Source organism: Pinus tabuliformis, chromosome 1_1, assembly GCF_031772625.1.
Source record: "Pinus tabuliformis cultivar Carrire ecotype Pingquan chromosome 1_1, CPIR1, whole genome shotgun sequence".
NCBI classification, from domain to species: Eukaryota; Viridiplantae; Streptophyta; class Pinopsida; order Pinales; family Pinaceae; genus Pinus; species Pinus tabuliformis.
Window position 1 is genome coordinate 776,893,279 of NC_142297.1, and position 19,211 is coordinate 776,912,489.

The window sequence follows — 19,211 nt, forward strand, 5'->3', positions numbered from 1 at the left end:
GTTGAGGTTACTTTTGGTGTTTCCTCCGGGTTTTTCCCTCTGTCTTGAGTGACGCTGGCTTGGTCTTGTCGTCCTCCTGTCTTCTTGTTTTCTTGCTGTTGCCTGTTCCCTTTGTTCAGGATCTCCCTATCAACCGATCCAAAAAGGAATGCCTGTTCCGGGTCGTGCTGCATTGGGGAGGGCTCTGACACCCCCCCTGTGGGTATTCCATAGAGCCGATCTAATACTATGCTATTCTGCTATGCACCAGTGGATTCGGTCTGGTTTGAGAGCAAAACCAGTGATGTACTGTCTGCGCCGTCGCAGCTTTCTGCAAAACCCTAATCGCTCAGTCCGCTCCTGGAGCTTCCTTAACATTAAAAATGTTTTCAAATATTAAAAGTACTTTATTGTAAGACTTGTTCAAAAATATTATACACAGTCCCCTTATAGCATAGACCATGCAATGAAGTCTACTTTGACAATCTTGTTATAATTTTAAAATTAAAACAAATCAAAAGAATGATTGGGGTTGTCTTAAGTAAAGAATGATACTCATTGATTTTAGAATAAAATATGTCATCTTATAAACAAGTATGCAACCATTAACCTTGAAATCAACCATTAGCAACATTAAGTTTTAATAAGATCATGAGTTAATGGTCATAGGATCTATATATATTATAACAATTATGACATCAAGTCTTTGGAGTTATTAGGGCTAATGGTTGCACACTTGTTTATAAAGTAAGAGCAATTATTTTCTACTAAAATTCAACACTTCACACAAAAAAGAGATCAACATGTTGTCCAAATATTTATGGAAGTTTACAAAATATGATGTTGAACTCAATGAAGTTTTCTTTATCATTGGACATTTATATATGCAAATGCTAACTATGATAAGAGAATCATGCAAAATAGAATTAGTATGTTAATTTTAATTTCCTTATTTACATGATTCTAATCTCATATATATAATCAATTAATTCAAATAAAATGTGTGAAAATTTGAATTCTCTTTTTCTTAGGAAAAGTTTGAGTTCCCTTTCAGTGAATCGTTTAGGCAAAAGATATATGGATTGTGACATAATTAATTTTTGCAAAGACCTATATGCAAATTCTTTATGAAGATTTTTGTGCTTACAAGCTTATCCTTTTGACCCAATGTTTTAGGCATATGAATCTAAGCATTATATTATCCAATTATTTATTGGAACACAAAACAATCTAACTTTTATATCTATATTTTTACATAATTGAGTAGAGACAGAAGCAATTGTTTGATGTTAAAAAAAAATGGAAGAATATTTTTTTATAGTGTTTGATCTAATTTGTGTTGTATAAGATGAATTAATGCTAAGCTAATGTACATAGTACATATACTATCTACTTACTTCCATGTCTCACATATGAGCTTGTAATCTTCCTTCAATGAAAAAGCAACTCCATTTGCAAACCCAAGAATATCGAGTAAAAATAGTCTTCTTTGTTATGGGATCATATTTTAGAAGTTTGGTATAGGGTTTTGCTTCCAAAAGATCTGAAACCATCTCTTACATCCAAACTTGGTGCTTGCATTATACACTTCTATCGCTATCCTCTACAACTGTATCAACAAACCTACACAATCCCACCTCTATCCTATGTTATATTTTATGAAAACAAACATAAACAACATTTTTTCTTTTAAATGGTTGTGTAAATGTCATAATGCAAATACATAAAAGAGTTTCAATTGAACAAGTCTGGTTGCAACTCCACCAATTTTTGAAGCTAAAAGTGTTATATGTGAGACCAAATAAATAAAACAAAAGCATAATGTAATATTATGACTTCTTGGAAAAATCTAGAGCAGTGGTTTTGGATGGTTTTCATAGCACATGGTATTGTGCCAATAATGTTTCTCTAGATTATTCGATGAGAGAATATTTATATGTAATATTGGTTAGACATTATGTGTGTGGGGTGATAAGGCAAGAACAATTTTTATTTAATAGAGAAGTTACAAATATTTCCCTATGGTTTTTCTTTTGGGTTTTAGTTGTATGAATTGTTTTTATATTATTTTTCAGATTTGGGTTTTAAATTAACATGCTTTTACAGATCTATTGCATTATCAACAATCTAAAATTTATTTTATAGATTAATTTGTTGATTGTTTTAACAAGTGGTATTAGAGCAAAGTTCTTGTTAGAGATTCGATTTGTGTAGGATTTATTTACAAACGGCTCAAGTGGAATCACTCATAAGTATTTAAAAACTTACTGGGGTGAATTTCACAATATGGAGATCGAAAATGGAAGATATATAGACATTGAAAGTTTATTTAAAAACTTATTGGGGTGAATTTCACAATATAGAGATCGAAAATGGAAGATATATAGACATTGAAAGTTTTGCACCAGGTGATTGAGGGTAAATCAAAGAAACCCTCATCCATGATTGATGAAGAATGGGAGAAGATAGATCGTAAAACAATTTCCACTATTCGACAATATTTGGCAAACACCATATATTTCAATGTTTCTCAAGAGAAAACAATTGAATAATTATGGAAAAAACTTCATGATTTATATGAACAAGATACAACAATCAACAAATTATTTTTAATGAAGAGATTGTTTAATATCAAAATGAAGGAAGGGAGTCTAGTAGTGGAACATTTAAATGAGTTTCTTATAATATTAAGGTATATTTCAATGTTTCTCAAGAGAAAACAATTGAATAATTATGGAAAAAGCTTCATGATTTATATGAACAAGATACAACAATCAACAAATTATTTTTAATGAAGAGATTGTTTAATCAAAATGATAGAAGGGAGTCTAGTAGTGGAACATTTAAATGAGTTGCTTTTAATATTAAGGTATATTTCAATGTTTCTCAAGAGAAAACAATTGAATAATTATGGAAAAAGCTTCATGATTTATATGAACAAGATACAACAATAAACAAATTATTTTTAATGAAGATATTATTTAATATCAAAATGAAGGAAGGGAGACTAGTAGTGGAACATTTAAATGAGTTGCTTATAATATTAAATCAGCTCACTTCACTGAAAATTGTATTTGATGATGAGATCCAAGCCTTGTTACTCTTGAGCTCAATGCCACATAGTTGGAAAAACTTGATTGTCACAATAAGTAATTCGAAACCAAAAGGTAAATTGTGTTTTGAATATGTTTCTAATAGTTTATTAAATGAAGAAATGTGTAAGAAATATATGGAGGAGGAAATGCCAAATATTGAGGCATTAACAGTTGGTGACCGCGGAAGACAACCATATAGAAGGAAATCATGGTGTTCCATATCTAGAGGTAGATCAAAGTCTAGGCAAGGCAGAATAACCTGCTACCATTGTGGAAAACCTTGCCATATCAAAAAAAATTGCAAGGTGTTAAAAGGATAAAAAATGAGCAAAAGGCAACCAACAACAACAACAATGAAGAAATTATTGCTATTGCATCAGATGGTGAGGTATTAATTACGGTTTCTTATGAAGATGCATGTATTATAATTCTTGTCATGATAGTGACTGGATTTTAGATTCTGGAGCCTCCTACCATGCTACCCCAAGTAAAGAAAGTTTTATTTCTTATAAATCTTGAAATATGGGAAAGGTTTGCTTGGGTAATAAAAGTCTTTGTAGCATCGAAGGGGTAGGGGATGTACTAATAAAGGCAAGAGATGGTTGTAGTTTATTGCTTAAACATGTTAGCTATGTACCATAATGAATTTGATTTCAGTTGGGAAGTTAGATGATGAAGGCTACCTCACAGTGTTTGACAAAGGAGGTTGGAAGATTGTGAAGGGCTCACTAGTTGTTGCAAAGGGGCAGAAAATTGGCACTCTCTACACATTAAAGTCAAAAATATGAAATTCTAATATTGGTGTTGCTAAGGGGGAATCTACAACATATTTATGACACATTTAAGGCTGGGCACATGAATGAAAGAGGACTGAAAATCCTTGTTGAGCAAAACCTTTTTCCTGGGATAAAAGGTACATAATTAAATTTTGTGAACATTATATTATGGGTAGATAAAAGAGGGTGTCATTTATGAGAGATGGTCATAAAAGAGATACACAAATATTTTATCCAGTATATTCTAATGTTTGTGGTCCAATCAATATAAAATCACTAGGAGGAGTTGCTTATTTTGTTACTTTTATTGATGATGCCTCAAAAAAGATGTGGGCTTTCCCTATTAAAAGCAAGGATCAAGTTTTAGACATTTTTCATAAATTTCACTTGGCTATTGAAAGAGAAACTAATAAGTTATTGAGATGTACTAGAACATATAATGATGGGGAATATTGCTTCAATGCATTCAAATAATATTGTAGTAGACATGACATAAAGCATGTAAAAACAGTTCCTCACACTCCACAACAAAATGGAACAACTGAGAGAATGAATTGGAAAATAATGGAGAAGGTGAGAAGTATGCTTTCAAATTATGGTTTTCTTAAATACTTTTGGGCAAAGGTTGTTTGAAAAACTTGCAACTTAATAAATCGGTCTCCCACAACTTCATTGGATGGTGGAATTCCTGAAAAAGGTATGGATTGGTAAAGATTTATGTTATGCTCATTTGAAAATATTTGGTTGTGAAGGATATGTGCATATTCCTAAAGATCTGAGTTGGTTGAAAAGTCATTAAAATGCATTTTATTGACATATCCTGATAATGAGTTAGGTTACCAGTTATGGGATCCTTTGAAAAAGAGAGCTACTAGAAGTAGGGATGTTAATTTTAATGGAGAAAAATTGTTTAAAACTAATGACAAAGATGTGGAGGAGAAATAAATTGTTGAAATTCTAGAGAAATAGGAAAATCGACCATCATTACAAGAAGACTCATCAAGAGATAATGAGTAGTCATTGCAACAAAATGAAAGTGAGGAACAACAAGGAGAAGAACACGAAGAACAACAAAACTAGCAACCATTGGCAGAAAGTCCACCACAAAACTCATCAATTCGCAAATCTAGTAGGGCACATAGGCCTTTGCAACGGTATTCTCCCTCAGAATATATTTTATTGATTGATGAAAGTGAACCTGCTTGTTTTCAGGAAACATGTGAAGGACAAAATAACATCAAATGGAAAAAAAAAAAACTATGCAAGAAGAGCTAAAATCCCTACATGATAATAAGACGTGGGATTTAGTTGAAAGGCCAAAAGGAGGAAATGTTTTAAAGAACAAGTGGGTGTATCGAATAAAACATGAAGGAAAGGAAAATCAACAAATATTTAAAGCAAGGCTAGTGGTTAAAGGTTTTGGGCAAGAACAAGGTATTGATTTCACAAAACAATTCTTTGCATTTGTTAAAATGTCATCAATATGAGTATTACTTGGCCTTGTAGCTACTCTAGATTTAGATTTGGAGCAATTAGATGTCAAGACAACCTTCCTACATGGAGATTTAGAAGAAGAGCCTTTATGGGCTGAAACAAGCCCCTCGTCAATGGTATAAGAAATTTGACTCTTTTATGCTCGATCATAATTTTAAAAGGCTAAATGAAGATCATTTTGTATACATTAAAAGAGATGAAAGATGCAATTTCATTATCTTATTAGTATATGTTGATGACATGTTGATTGTTGGGAAAGATAATATCACGATTAATAGGTTAAAAGAAGAATTAAACAAGGCCTTTGCAATGAAGAATTTAGGACTGACAAGGAAGATTTTGGGGATGAAAATTATACGTGATAGAAAAAGGAAGAAGTTATGGCTATCACAACAACAATATCTTGGAAAAGTATTGGAAAAATTCAATATGGTTGATGCAAACTTATATAGGTACACCACTTGCTTCTCATTTCAAATTAACATCTAAACAATTCCCCACTACTACTGAAGAAAAAGAAGAAATTTCCAATATTACATATTCTTCTACAATAGGAAGTCTTATGTATGCTATGGTATGCACTCGCCCTGACATTGCCCATTCAATGGGAGTAGTAAGTGGTTTCTTGCAAACCCAGACAAGGAACATTAGAATGTAGTTAAGTGGATTTTAAGATATATTAAAGGATAAATTGACTATTGCTTGTGCTTTCGAGGTACTAATATCTTGTTGGAAGGATTTATAGATGTTGATTTCACAGGGGACATGGATTCTAGAAGATCTACAACATGTTACATTTATACTTTTGCAGGGGATGCAATATCATGGGTATCTAGACTGCTAAAGGTAGTGACTCTTTCTACCATAGAAGTTGAGTATATGGAAGAAACCGATGCATGGAAGGAAATGATTTGGATGAAGAAGTTCTCAGAGGAACTAGGGATGCAACAAGAGAAGTATGTATTGAATTGTGATAGTCAAATTACAGTCCATCTTGCGAAAAACCCTACTTTTCACTACAAGATAAAGCCCATTGATGTTAGATATGTTTGGATTCACACAAAGGACAATCCAACTGATGTGTTAACAAAGATTTTTCCAAGGGATAAGCATGATATTTGTAGAACCTTGGTTGGCCTATTGCAAAGATGATAAAGGAGGCTTGGGAAAGATCTGTAACAAAGAGAGAGAAATTTATTTGGTCTCAAGTGGAAGTTTGTTGTGTGTGAGACCAAATAAATAAAACAAAAGCATAATGTAATATTATGATTTCTTGAAACTTCTGGAAGAGCCATGGTTTTGGACCCATGGTTTTCATAGCACATGGTATTGTGGCAATAATATTTATCTAGATTATTGGATGAGAGATTATTTATATGTAATATTGGTAAGACATTAGTGTGTGCAGTGAGAAGGCAATAAGATTGGAGCTGAGAAAATGGTTGTAAATTTATATTTAATAGAGAAGTTACAGATGTTTCCCCATGGTTTCTCATGTAGGGTTTTCCACTTAAAACTATTGTTAATTTTGGTTGTGAATTGTTTTGGTTTCTCATGTAGGGTTTTCCACTTAAAACTATTGTTAATTTTGGTTGTGAATTGTTTTATGTTATTTTTCAACATGCTTTTACATAACTATTGCATATCATATTGGTAAATAATTTGTTGACTATTTTAACAAAAATAAATATTTGATCATCAACTTTCAGTCGGACCTCTAGAATAATATATGTCATATGAATACAAGAAACATGAAGTATCACACTCTAACATCAACAAATACCTATTTAAACCCCAGTTTGACATGAATCTTTGTAAGTTTCTCAGCTAAAAGTTGTATACTTAGAATTTACAATGTGTTGAAAAACATATCAAACATAGATTTTGATGCTTATAGACATATATAACACTTTTTTTTTAAGATATAGAGACATATATAACAATTTTTTTAAGATATAAATACAAAGATAACTAAAGTCACACATTGACACAAACTCATTTAAAACTCAATCTATATCCTTATCTCTATAGGGTTTTCCCTAAAAACCCTTCAAATTTGTATATCCTAAGTTTCAAATTTAATACTTGTAATACAAAATGTCTAAATTTATATATCAAACCCACATTTGAATATATATATATATATATATATATATATATATATATATATATATATATAATGAAACTAATGCCCTTTAAAATAACTATTTAGAAAATAAACTAATCTAAAATTACATATACAAGATTGCATAGATTGGTGATCTCATTTTTCTGTGTTGTTAGATATTTTGTTTTCAAAATATGATTGATGTTTTCATTTCTTGGCATTGCCAAATATTCTTTACTGTAATTTAGGAAAATTGAAATAACAAATGTCATTCTTGCTAGGGAATAGAAGTTATTCAACAAAATATTTTACTTCTACTTATTCATAAAAATTACTATCTAATATATAAATAATTCAGGTTTTCCTTACATCAGTATGGAAACATTATATATATATATATATATATATATATATATATATATATATATATATATATATATAATTCAGAATTTTTTTTGAGTCAGTAAAAAAATACTATATATATAAAATGAAATTCCTTAATGTATATTTTAGAATTTTTTTAAATCAATACAAAACTATATATATATATATATATATATATATATATATATATAACGGATTAATATGTATTTTAGACAAAAATCTATTTGAAGAAAAATCGCCATACCATAGCGAATTCCATACCATATCTTCAGTTGCCTCCATTTCATTTTAGAAATGACTATACTCTAAAATTACAATATAAACATATTATGGCAAAAAAAAAGAGATCCCTCATCCAGAGCCTAATACTATACCCAAAGGTATGATTTGATTCAAATAAACAAAACAGGGAGGGTAGAGCATTAAAGAATGAATTTGACTCAAATAAACAAAATAAGAGTGGTTTCAACTTTAACTTTAATGTTGAAAACATGAAAGATGGACTAATAAAATTATTGTGGCATCATCTTTGCACAGACTCTAGTACATGCTGCAAAGCGAAGACACAGAAACAGAGACAATGGATGCACTAAAAATGAGTGAATCAAAAAAGCTGAAAAGCAATTTGTAAAAAAAGACCAAGTAGAGAGTAAAAACTAGTGGTGGAAACATGTAGTGGTCCCTGTTGATGGACTATTCTCTGGCATTGCTTTACACGCCCCTAAGCGACAAAGAAAAGGTTATACACACCTCACGTTTCTCATCCCACATCACATAAGCATCTGCTTTACACGCCCCTAAACGACAAAGAAAAGGTTATACACACGTCACATCACATCAAATAAAGTAAAGCACGTTTCTCATCCCACGGCACATCACATCAAATAAGTATCTGCTTTACGGAAATTCCTATTTCTTACCTTATAGGAATTTTAATGTGGCCTGACATGGGTCGCATTAAGGCGATACAACACACCGCTAAGTGATTTTTCTCTCTCATCACTTAGCGGGGTATCACTTAGCGGCGTGTTGTATCGCCTTAATGCGACCCCATGTCAGGCCGCATTAAAATTCCTATAGGATAACAAATAGGAATCTCCTCTGCTTTAGACGCCCCTAAACGACAAAGAAAAGGTCATACACACGTCACATCACAATCACATGGTAGGTATCATGATCAGATTTCTGTAATTATTGGTCAAGAAACTTCTAATATAAAAGACATATAATTATTTTTTATTATATATGTCAAATACCAAATAAAAATTATTTTAAGACAAATCAATATAATAAAAATATATATTTTTTAAATATATTTAAAAATTAATATAAAAATAAAATATTTTAATTTATTTTTAAAAACAATAATTTTATAACATATTTACATTATAATTACCAAAATTATTAAGTGCTTAAAACTGCTTTTGCTTGGCTAAGAGCTCGTCTTCCTCGGACGTAAGGAAACAGGTTAACGGCCCAAGACCCAGAGGCATCTAGCAGGAGTGAAAGCCTCCTCCCTTACGGACCACCAACGGGTTATTACAGGCTTACGGACCACCAATGGGTTATTACAGGTGGCGTGGTTTTCCTTGATAACAGTGATGAGTCAAACTGACATTCGCGGATAGCACCCAGAGATGGTTGTCCTCACTGTTGGTTTGACACCTGAGTTTGATAGGTTTTGCCACCTTTGGAAAAATAAATAAATAAATAAACAAATAAAAATAAAAATAAAAAATATTAAGTGCTTAGGGCTATTATTGACCAACACCAAATATGTTAAGGAATTTTTTCAAGTGATGGCTAATCTAGATAATAGAAATTATTGAATTATGGGATTTTATTTATTTATTTATTAGAAGAATAATGAAATTTAACAAATTAGTGGATTTTTTTTTTAAGAATAATGAATTTTTTTGTAACTTTGTAGGACAACATCTTTATCATTTATAACTTCTCATTTTGATTGGGGGATAGCACAAGATTTGAACCCAAGACTTTTGGTTCATTGAGACTTCATTTCTACCACTATTGTCAATTGAGTTACCCCAAACAAACAAGAAAGTAATAAAATTTAATAAGGTAATGGAAATTTTTATAATTTTTTTTTTATTTTTTTATTTTTTATTTTACTAAAAATAATGAAAATCAACAGTATGGAAATGTCTATAAAAAATTGTTTGTAAAGTGATATAAAAATTTGTTTACCAAATAATAAATAACAAAAATAATAAAAATTAATAAAATAACTGAAATTTATTTAGTTATAATTTCATAAAAATTAATAATATATATAAAAATATTTTACATAACACAATTTAATTAAAAAACAATCTAAATATCCAAACATCCTAACAATTATCAAAATAACTAAACATGTGAATACTTATTTTATATTTTAAACCATAAAAATTCACAATTCACTAAAAAAATTATCACCTAATTTAAACCTACCAAAAAGTGAAAACAATGATCGCTTCGAAAGAAAATGTCAATGACAGTTCAATAATACGGGTAGAGTTTGAAACGGATAGATAAAACCATCTAACACCCGTAAAAGTAAAGCACAACTCTCATCCCACTATACATCACATGAACATCTGCTTTACACACCCCAACCCACAATAATACGGGTAGAGTTTGAAACGGATAGATAAAACCATCTAACACCCGTAAAAGTAAAGCACAACTCTCATCCCCCTATACATCACATGAACATCTGCTTTACACACCCCAACCCACACATCACAATTTGAACTTGAAACGTAATGAAAAATAAAAAATTAAATTAAATGTTAAAATTATATAATTATATATATAATCAAAAGTAAAATAATTTTTTTATTTTTATAATTAAATTTTTATTGTTAAATTAATAATTAAAAAAAAAATAAAGACTTAAAATTTTGTTTTTATTTATTTTTTAATTTGGAGGGATCATATTTTTATCATGTTTAATTTATCATTCTGATTAGGATGGGGAATTGAACCAGTGATTTTACATCAAATAGTGATGGAATTGAACCAGAATAAAAAAGTAATAGAATTGAAAAGTGATAGAATTAAACCAATAATTTTACATCAAAGAGTGCTTTAACAAAATACCCAATCACAATCTATCCACGACCTGTAAACATAAATATTTTGTTTTTATTATATAACATATATTAATTTTAAAAATTACTTATTATTTTTTATATGGTAATTTTATTATTCTTGAAATTACTATTTAGAAATGAGTTTTCAAAATCAAATATTTAATGGGATGGATTTTATTATTAGTAAGAAGAAAAAAACAATTTTAATTATAACAAACTCTCATCTTCTTACTTTTAAGTTTTATTTTTTTCCAAAATTTAAGCATATAATTTATTTCAAATATTGTAAGTTTTGGGATAATCAACTCGCAGCCTCTTACTATTTAGATTTATTAATGATTTCTCTCTATTAAAAGAAACTTAAATAATAGACTTGCACATAGTTTATTTTTATGAGATTAAATATGGCCCATTATGAGGTTATTTGTCAATGTAATTGGATTTTTTAATAGGAAGTTAAAAATAATATTATTTTACAAATTACAAATTACTTATGAAGTGTAGAGGAATTGGTTTGTGTAGGGTTTAGTTTTCATCAACTTATTGGTTCAAATTTGAAGATGGGATCCACTTTTGAGGGAATTAAATTATCCCAAGGAGCATCCAAGCTTCACCAAGTTTCACACAATCTTGGTGATAACATCTCAACAATGAACAATTCATTCTTCCAACCAATATTAGGGTTAGCCCTACCTATACTCAATCCTGTAAAGAAAAAAAATAAGAACAACATTATCTTACAAATTGAAAAATAAGTTTGTTTTAAAATATTTATTATGCTAGTGTTCAGGTGGATGAGGTATACAATTTTCATGTAAATTTCAATAAAATTTATTTTTAAAATTAAAAAAAAAATTACTTATCGATTATTATTGAAGTTGTGTAATTTTTTTTTAAATAAGCCAATTATTTTTTCGTTTCAATTAATAAATATAAAATCTTGTTTATATTTATACTGAAGTATATATTTTCAATATACATAATGTATAAACACAATCACTGTCTATTAAATGCTCAGAGAAATCATATGCTATGGCGTATTCAATGTGGTTTAAGAGTACTATGACGGGACCTCAAGTCAGCCAGCAATCGCCTAGCAACTTCACCATACGTGCATGGGCATGTAACGAGACTACAGCCCTTCAACCAGAAAAGGACTCTAGCCTCCACCGGAAAATACAGACGCGACCGCTGGATATTTCAGCAACGTCGAGGAAGGGACAGGTCCATTTATTTGCCGGCAATTGTACAGCTCCAGAGATTTCTTCACAAATACGCCTTCAATGCTATCTCCGTGCCCAAAATTTCAAATGCTTCTTCCGCGCCAAGAATTTCACAACAGACTGGTGGGTGCCCAAAAATTCAAATGCTTCTTCAATGCCAAGAATTTCACAACAGAAAGGTGGGTTAGGACAATCTTGAAATGAGCTCATGGCGCACGACAGACTACGCCTATTGCAAATGCCAAACACACGATAGAAACTCCATGGCATCGAGCTACCTTCCACTGATGTTGTGTGTTCCGCTCTCCAGACATTTAACACTTCTCTGCACCACAGTTGCGTGATACTATTGTTACTTCAGACGACTCCTCCACACCAGCGGGACTACAATAATTTGCAACACATGCTCTTCTTGAGTTCGCGTTAATGCGGGGCAGATTGCGGCATCTTTAGAACTATAATCTCAGCGACGGCCTCAATGAATTGAGCTTGCGGCAGCAACTTTATATTCTCCTACTGTGATGGAAGAGGGGGTCACTGGTTATTTATTCCATGGGAGCAGCTGGTTGCGCACTGGATTCCAATTAATACATGTAGCTATATTTTGAGCGTTTCATTATAGTAGCTATATTTTGAGCATTTCATTATGTAGTGATATGTGTATAATAAGAGTTAGAGCCATAGAGTGTAAGAGTTGTATCTGTTTACGGTTAGAGAAATCGAGTTTGCTATCTCGACCTGTAAGTAAATACATTGTTCTCACTCAGACCATCTGCTGAGATTGGTATGGGATTTTACAGCGACGAGAGACAGAATAATACGGTCCAAGAATGAAGAAAGCTGCAAGAACTTGCATCTCTTCCAAGTCCTGACATTGTCATTTTATCCCTATGGTTCGATCCGTGTGTACTTGAAACTGTAACAACTATTTGTAAAAGATACTTCAAAAATTCTGTTTTGATACTTGGAGAATGGAATAATGGCACGGTATCATTCACTATGTTAATGTTAATTTGACGTGGCTATAACTATAGTCTCTATGTTAACTTTATGTTTATTTGATGCGATGCATAATATGAATGACTATGATTTGGTTTATAAGTCATATCGACAGGGAAATATTTTTTATTGATATTTTAGATGATATTTTGATGGTTGAATATAAATATGTTATTGTTATCCTCATATACATGTTATTGCCCAATTTAAAAAATATCATAAAAAATAAATAAATTATTATCAAAATTATATATAATTTTTTAATTAAGTAAATTTTTAATAGGTAAATAGTTTATGTGATAATACCATGGATAATTATTATGATTTATCAATATTATATAATTTTTTAATTAAGCAAATTTTTAATAGGTAAATAGTTTATGTGATAATATTATGGATAATTATTATGATTTATTATATATGTAATATTAGATATGTTGATATGATTATTTTTTAAATTAAATTAATTTCTATATATATTATTATGAATATTTCAATATATTTCATAATAAAATCTCTACCACTTATTTCATAATTAAATCTCTACGACTTAATAATTAATGAAAAGTAAATTAAAATTATAAAAAACTTATTTTAAAATATATTTATAAATATACCTTGATTATTATTATTTTATCTTTTACTTATTATTAAATATTTTGTAAGCACAAATTTGTATTTTTGGATTTAAATTTTATTGTGCATTCATATTATTAATCCACATTTAAGACTATCCAACAAAGTATTTAATGTTACCTATATATTTAGGTTATCGTGAATAAAATTTTATTGAATACTTTTTACTAAAGTGAATTATGTTAAAGTGGTTGAACTTAGATGGAGGGAAAATAAAAAAACTACCTTTTGGTCAGGAATACACTTTTTGTTTAAAAGATATTGGATTTTTTTTTTTTTACTAAAGTCAATTTTGTTAAAGTGGTTGAACTTTGATGGAGGGAAAATCAAGAAACTACCTTTTGGTCACGAATACACTTTTGGTTCAAAAGACATTGAATTTTTTTTTACTAAAGTGAATTCTGTTAAAGTAGTTGAACTTAGATGGAGGGAAAATCAAGAAACTACCTGTAACATCCCCGTTAATGTAAATATTTATTTTTTTATTGCAACCAAACAAACTATTACTTTTCTTTAAATTATAAATTGTTCTTAAATTAAGTTATGAGAAGGAATTTTGCAGTTATTAGTAAATGATGTTTCTTTTGATTAATTGGTTAAAAGAAGCAGTTACCTGTTCCAAGAAAGAAAACTAAATCTTGGAAAGTATTTGAAAGCAAAAAGATCAAGATGATAGGGGTATCTGAGATCAACAAGAGGAAACACTGTGCTGAGAGGTCAGGCAGTTGTGTTAGCTATGTCTGGTTAAGACTAGATAGTTGGATATACACCTAGTCTCGAAGGAGAGAAAGAATATGTCTGGTTAAGACTAATAGCTGGATATACACTTAGTCTCGAAGGAGAGAAAGAATATGTTTGGTTAAGACTAGATAGCTGGATATACACTTAGTCTGGAAGGAGAGAAAGAATATGTCTGGTTAAGGCCAGATAGCTCGATATACACTTAGTCTCGAAGGAGAGAAAGAATTTCCTGGTTCAAGGATTCCCCATACACTTAGTCTCGAAGGAGAGAAAGAATTCCCTGGTTCAAGGATTCAGATAGCTTGATATACACTTAGTCTCGAAGGAGAGAAAGAATTCCCTGGTTCAAGGATTCCCCATACACTTAGTCTCGAAGGAGAGAAAGAATTCCCTGGTTCAACGATAGCACGGGGGGAGATTTACTAGCATAGTAAATCTCACGGTAGGGAGGAAAACAAAGTGAAGGTATATACACTTAGTCTCAAAGGAGAGAAAGAATTCCCTGGTTCAGGGATAGCACGGGGGGAGATTTACTGGCATAGTAAATCTCACAGTAGGGAGGAAAACAAAGTGAAGGTCTATGTATAGACCAAAAATGGAAGCAGCAAACTCAGATAAGTTAAAATCTGTTGGGAGCTACAAAATCAGATAAGTGATATTCTGATTAAAGCTTAAATTTTGTAGATTAATAAGTCTTATTCTGATTTGTTAATTGATTTAGAGTTATTAAAAGTCTTATTCTGATTTGTTAATTGATTTAGAGTTATTAAATGAGTTAATTTCCTGGTCGGTTGATCCTAGAAATCATATCAGTAAGGTATCTTTTAATAGAAGTAAAGAATTCTTTTCAAAGCTATCTGAATAGTAATTACATGAACAAGAAATAGAAAAACACCTTCACTACTCAGAATGAAAATCACAGTAAATATCAAGGAAATCATATCAGTAAGGTATCTTCTAATAGAAGTAAAGAATTCTTTTCAAAGCTATCTGAATAGTAATTACATGAACAAGAAACAGAAAAACAGAAAAACACCTTCACTACTCACAAAGGCTAGTAACGAAACAAATTCAGTAGTAAATACAGTCAAAGCATACATGATTAGCATACATGATTATGTATTATAAATGGATAAGTTCAGTTGAAAGAATTTACAAAAGATTTCATTCCATAGGAATTTTTAAGTTTAAAAGACTGATAAAACAAATTACCCAAAGGAAGTAAAGTCTCTTCTTTAAAACAGAAAGAACCCTTACAGGGTTTAGTAATTTGTTTGTACAAAATGAAAAACAAGTAAACACCAGAATTTCTCTGATTAGCTAATTACAATAAAATAGGTATCTAGGTCGCAAACCCTAGTTGTTTACACAGTTTCCAGCAGATTCTGGATCTATGTAGGATAACACAGGTAGTACGAAACTATCCAACACTCCCCGAGGGATTCCATGTGGACTAGTTACCTTACACAAGATTAAAGCTTTAGCATTCAAACTCTATGCAGAAACGAGAAATTGTATATACGAAATCAAGGAATTTTGAACTATGGCCAGACTCAACATGGAATGTTATGAGGCGTTTAGCTATTACCTAGACTAAAGATCAATCCATCCTTCGCCATATTAAAATCAGAGACTTTTTCAAAAGGAAACCAAGAAAGATCTCGAATATAAATGAAGATATTATTCTAGAAGACCAAGTTGAACTAAGGAAAGAGGTCCAAAAGGTAAAAAAGGCAAGAAAAGAAGGGAAATGTGCAATCATTAAAAATAGGAAAATAGGAAAGTTATTATTAGAGATAGAGTCCAAAATGAAAGTAATAAATAGGAATTAGGAACACATTGGATCCTCTTTTGGAACTATCGTGGTTTTCCATTGCGTAAAGGTCCTATGTTAAGTTGGGTTCCGAGTGATATTGATCTTATTTTCTTAGTTGAAACTTGGGAGCATGATGAATCTAGGGTCCCCCACATACATGGATACATTCTTTGGTTAACGGGAAATAGGAAATCATATCATAAAGGTTTTGGTGGTATAACTTGTAACATAAAAAATAATATTCCTTCTCACATTCAATTTCATAAGATTGACCCCCTCAATCAGTACATTTGGATAAAAATTTATGACTCTTACACCAATAGGATTTTTCTCGCAATTTGTTATTTTTCTCCTATCAACTCTATCAACTCTACCTCCTATAAGAAAAACAACCTAGATAAGAATTGACCCTTTAATACCTTGGAACATGATATCCATAGTCTAAGGAATGAAGGTAATATCATTTTTCTTGGAGACTTCAATGCTAGAACCATTACTAACCACAATACTCTCCTAAGTAATGTAACACACCCCGTTTACTTTCCTAAATCTGAGGAGATGGTTGTTGATTAGACCCAATGCCCAAGATGTGGTGATGAGAATGGGGTTTACAAGTTCCTCAAGATAAAGTGTTATACTTATTCTATAACCGATATAGGTGTGAATTTCATTACAAAGTTTCATATGAATCAAAGATAATAATGACCTATGCTTTTGATTTCAAAGGTTCATAAATACATGAATACATTATAGTTTTAAAAGGTCCCATCATCCACTTATACCTTTTGAATTGTAATGTTTCCAGTAAACATCTATTCTCGGGTATTAAATTCCAGCTCTAAAATTTCCAAGATAGCTAAGGATTGATATCAAAGTTTCCAAGGTCAAAGATTCTACAAACATTTCCCTGTCTATGTATCAACTATACAATCCCTCAATAACCTCTAACATGTAGATGATGGATCTGAAGAGAGAGGAGCGATGGTATCAGTGCAGGAGTTGTGAACCACTGCATACCCGAATCCTCACCCTCTCTCGATCCATGGCCCTTTTCTCACCACAGTTGAGTCTTCTCCACAAGGAATTGTGTTGATCATTGTTGCAGAGGGTTGGAGGGACATCACAACACAGGATCGATTGACCGATGGCCAAGGGGGACGTAGCTTGGTGTCAGATCTGGATTGTCTTGGATAGAAGAGTACCTTGAACAAAATTCGATAACCAGATCTATTATCCCCACAGGTGCGGTACTAATCATATAATATCGTTGGCCCTCCGAGAGCGTAGTCGTTGTTTACCCTTTTGAAGTGGCCCTAGCAGTAGATCCATGGTCAAATTTGTTGGATTGAGGGTTTAACATCCCTCTGTAGACACACAGTAGTTGAAAATGATTTTTGGAGCTTGATCTATGAAGTAGCTCGTTGGATTAGATGTTATTTTTAACTAATATGAGGTTTCCATGGGACCAAATCTTGCATAAGAGCTTATTCTTCTCATGACAATCTCCTCAAAGTCACCCAAATCTGAATTTCGACATAGATATGGATATTGACACACATGAATTTCAAGAAAGGAAGTTGGATCTAGAATCACAGTCAACTCTCCAAGTATTTATCAGATCTCCTATTGGAAAATCAATAATTTTTTGGGTTTGGGCTTTCTGAAGAGGTTGCAAAATTGAAGAAAAATATCCTACACACTCTAGGTTATCCGATAAGGTTACAAAGCCTCATCTGCAGAGGCAAAACAATGGAGGATTAACTGAAATTACAAGATTATAATGTCACCCCATCATCCACCATATTTTTAAATCTGAGACTGCGGGGAGGATCTTCTGGATCAAGCAAACCAAAGGGTGTCAGGGGTGTGGTTGAATCTAATCTTCCCAAAGGACCAGCATTGAATCAAGGAGGCCCATCTTTCAAAGACATTCTAAATGGAAAACAGGTTGCCTTCGCAAATCCAAAACATACACACAATAATCCCATCCCCTATATAGTGTAACAGTTGAATCAAGTTCATGCATTGACTGTAGCTCTATTAGGAACAAACCATCTGCATTCAACATATGAAGCCCAAGACGTTGTATATGTATTCAATATTTTATGGCCAAAATCAATGGATCTTTTCCACTGGAGCTTCACAAATTAGACACTAAATTGTGAGATCCACCTCTACTCCAAAGGATTCTTCATAGTAAAGTTTGCATCATTAGAGGAGCATGACTATATTCTGCAAGAAGGCCCATGCTTTTGTTGAACTGCAAGACTCTTCATCACTCCATGGTTCCCATATTTTGATGAAAATAAAATGGTAGTATCTAGAATGTCATTATGGGTTAGACTGCATAACCTTCCCCTACATTTCTGGCATCATAAAGTACTAGAAGGCATCGGTAATCTCTTAGGGAGATATATAAAGATAGATACAAAAAGAGTTGAAGAAAGAATCTTCACTTTCGCCAAAATATGTGTAGAGGTGGATCTTAGCAAAGGATTGTTGGATCACATCCTCTTGACTCACAAAAAGCAGTATTGGACTCAGTCTCTAGATTTTGAAAACACAACATTCTGATGTCGAATATGTTGACAGACTGGACATCTACAAAATACATGTCCCGAGGCCAAGAAAGAGCCACGAAGTAAGAAGAAACCAGGAAAGTAACCCAAAGGATGGAAATTTCCAAAGCATCTGCCTAAAGAAGATGAGGATGATGAAGAAATGGATCCCCTTACAAAAGAAGAAGTCCAAAATCTATAAGAAAATGTAGAAAATAAGGAAACTCTACATGAAGTCTCATCAACACCAAGATCCCACAGCGCAACCGGAGGGGAGAACCGAGTCTAAGGAATTGGGAGGATAC

At 31.6% G+C, this 19,211-nt stretch overlaps 1 pseudogene; it reads right to left on the reverse strand.

Annotated features, from left to right (window-relative positions):
* Positions 1 to 231: 231 nt before the first annotated feature.
* The window catches only part of LOC149216305 (putative N-acetyltransferase HLS1 pseudogene), a 66,111-nt pseudogene continuing 47,131 nt past the window's right edge, over positions 232 to 19,211 (reverse strand).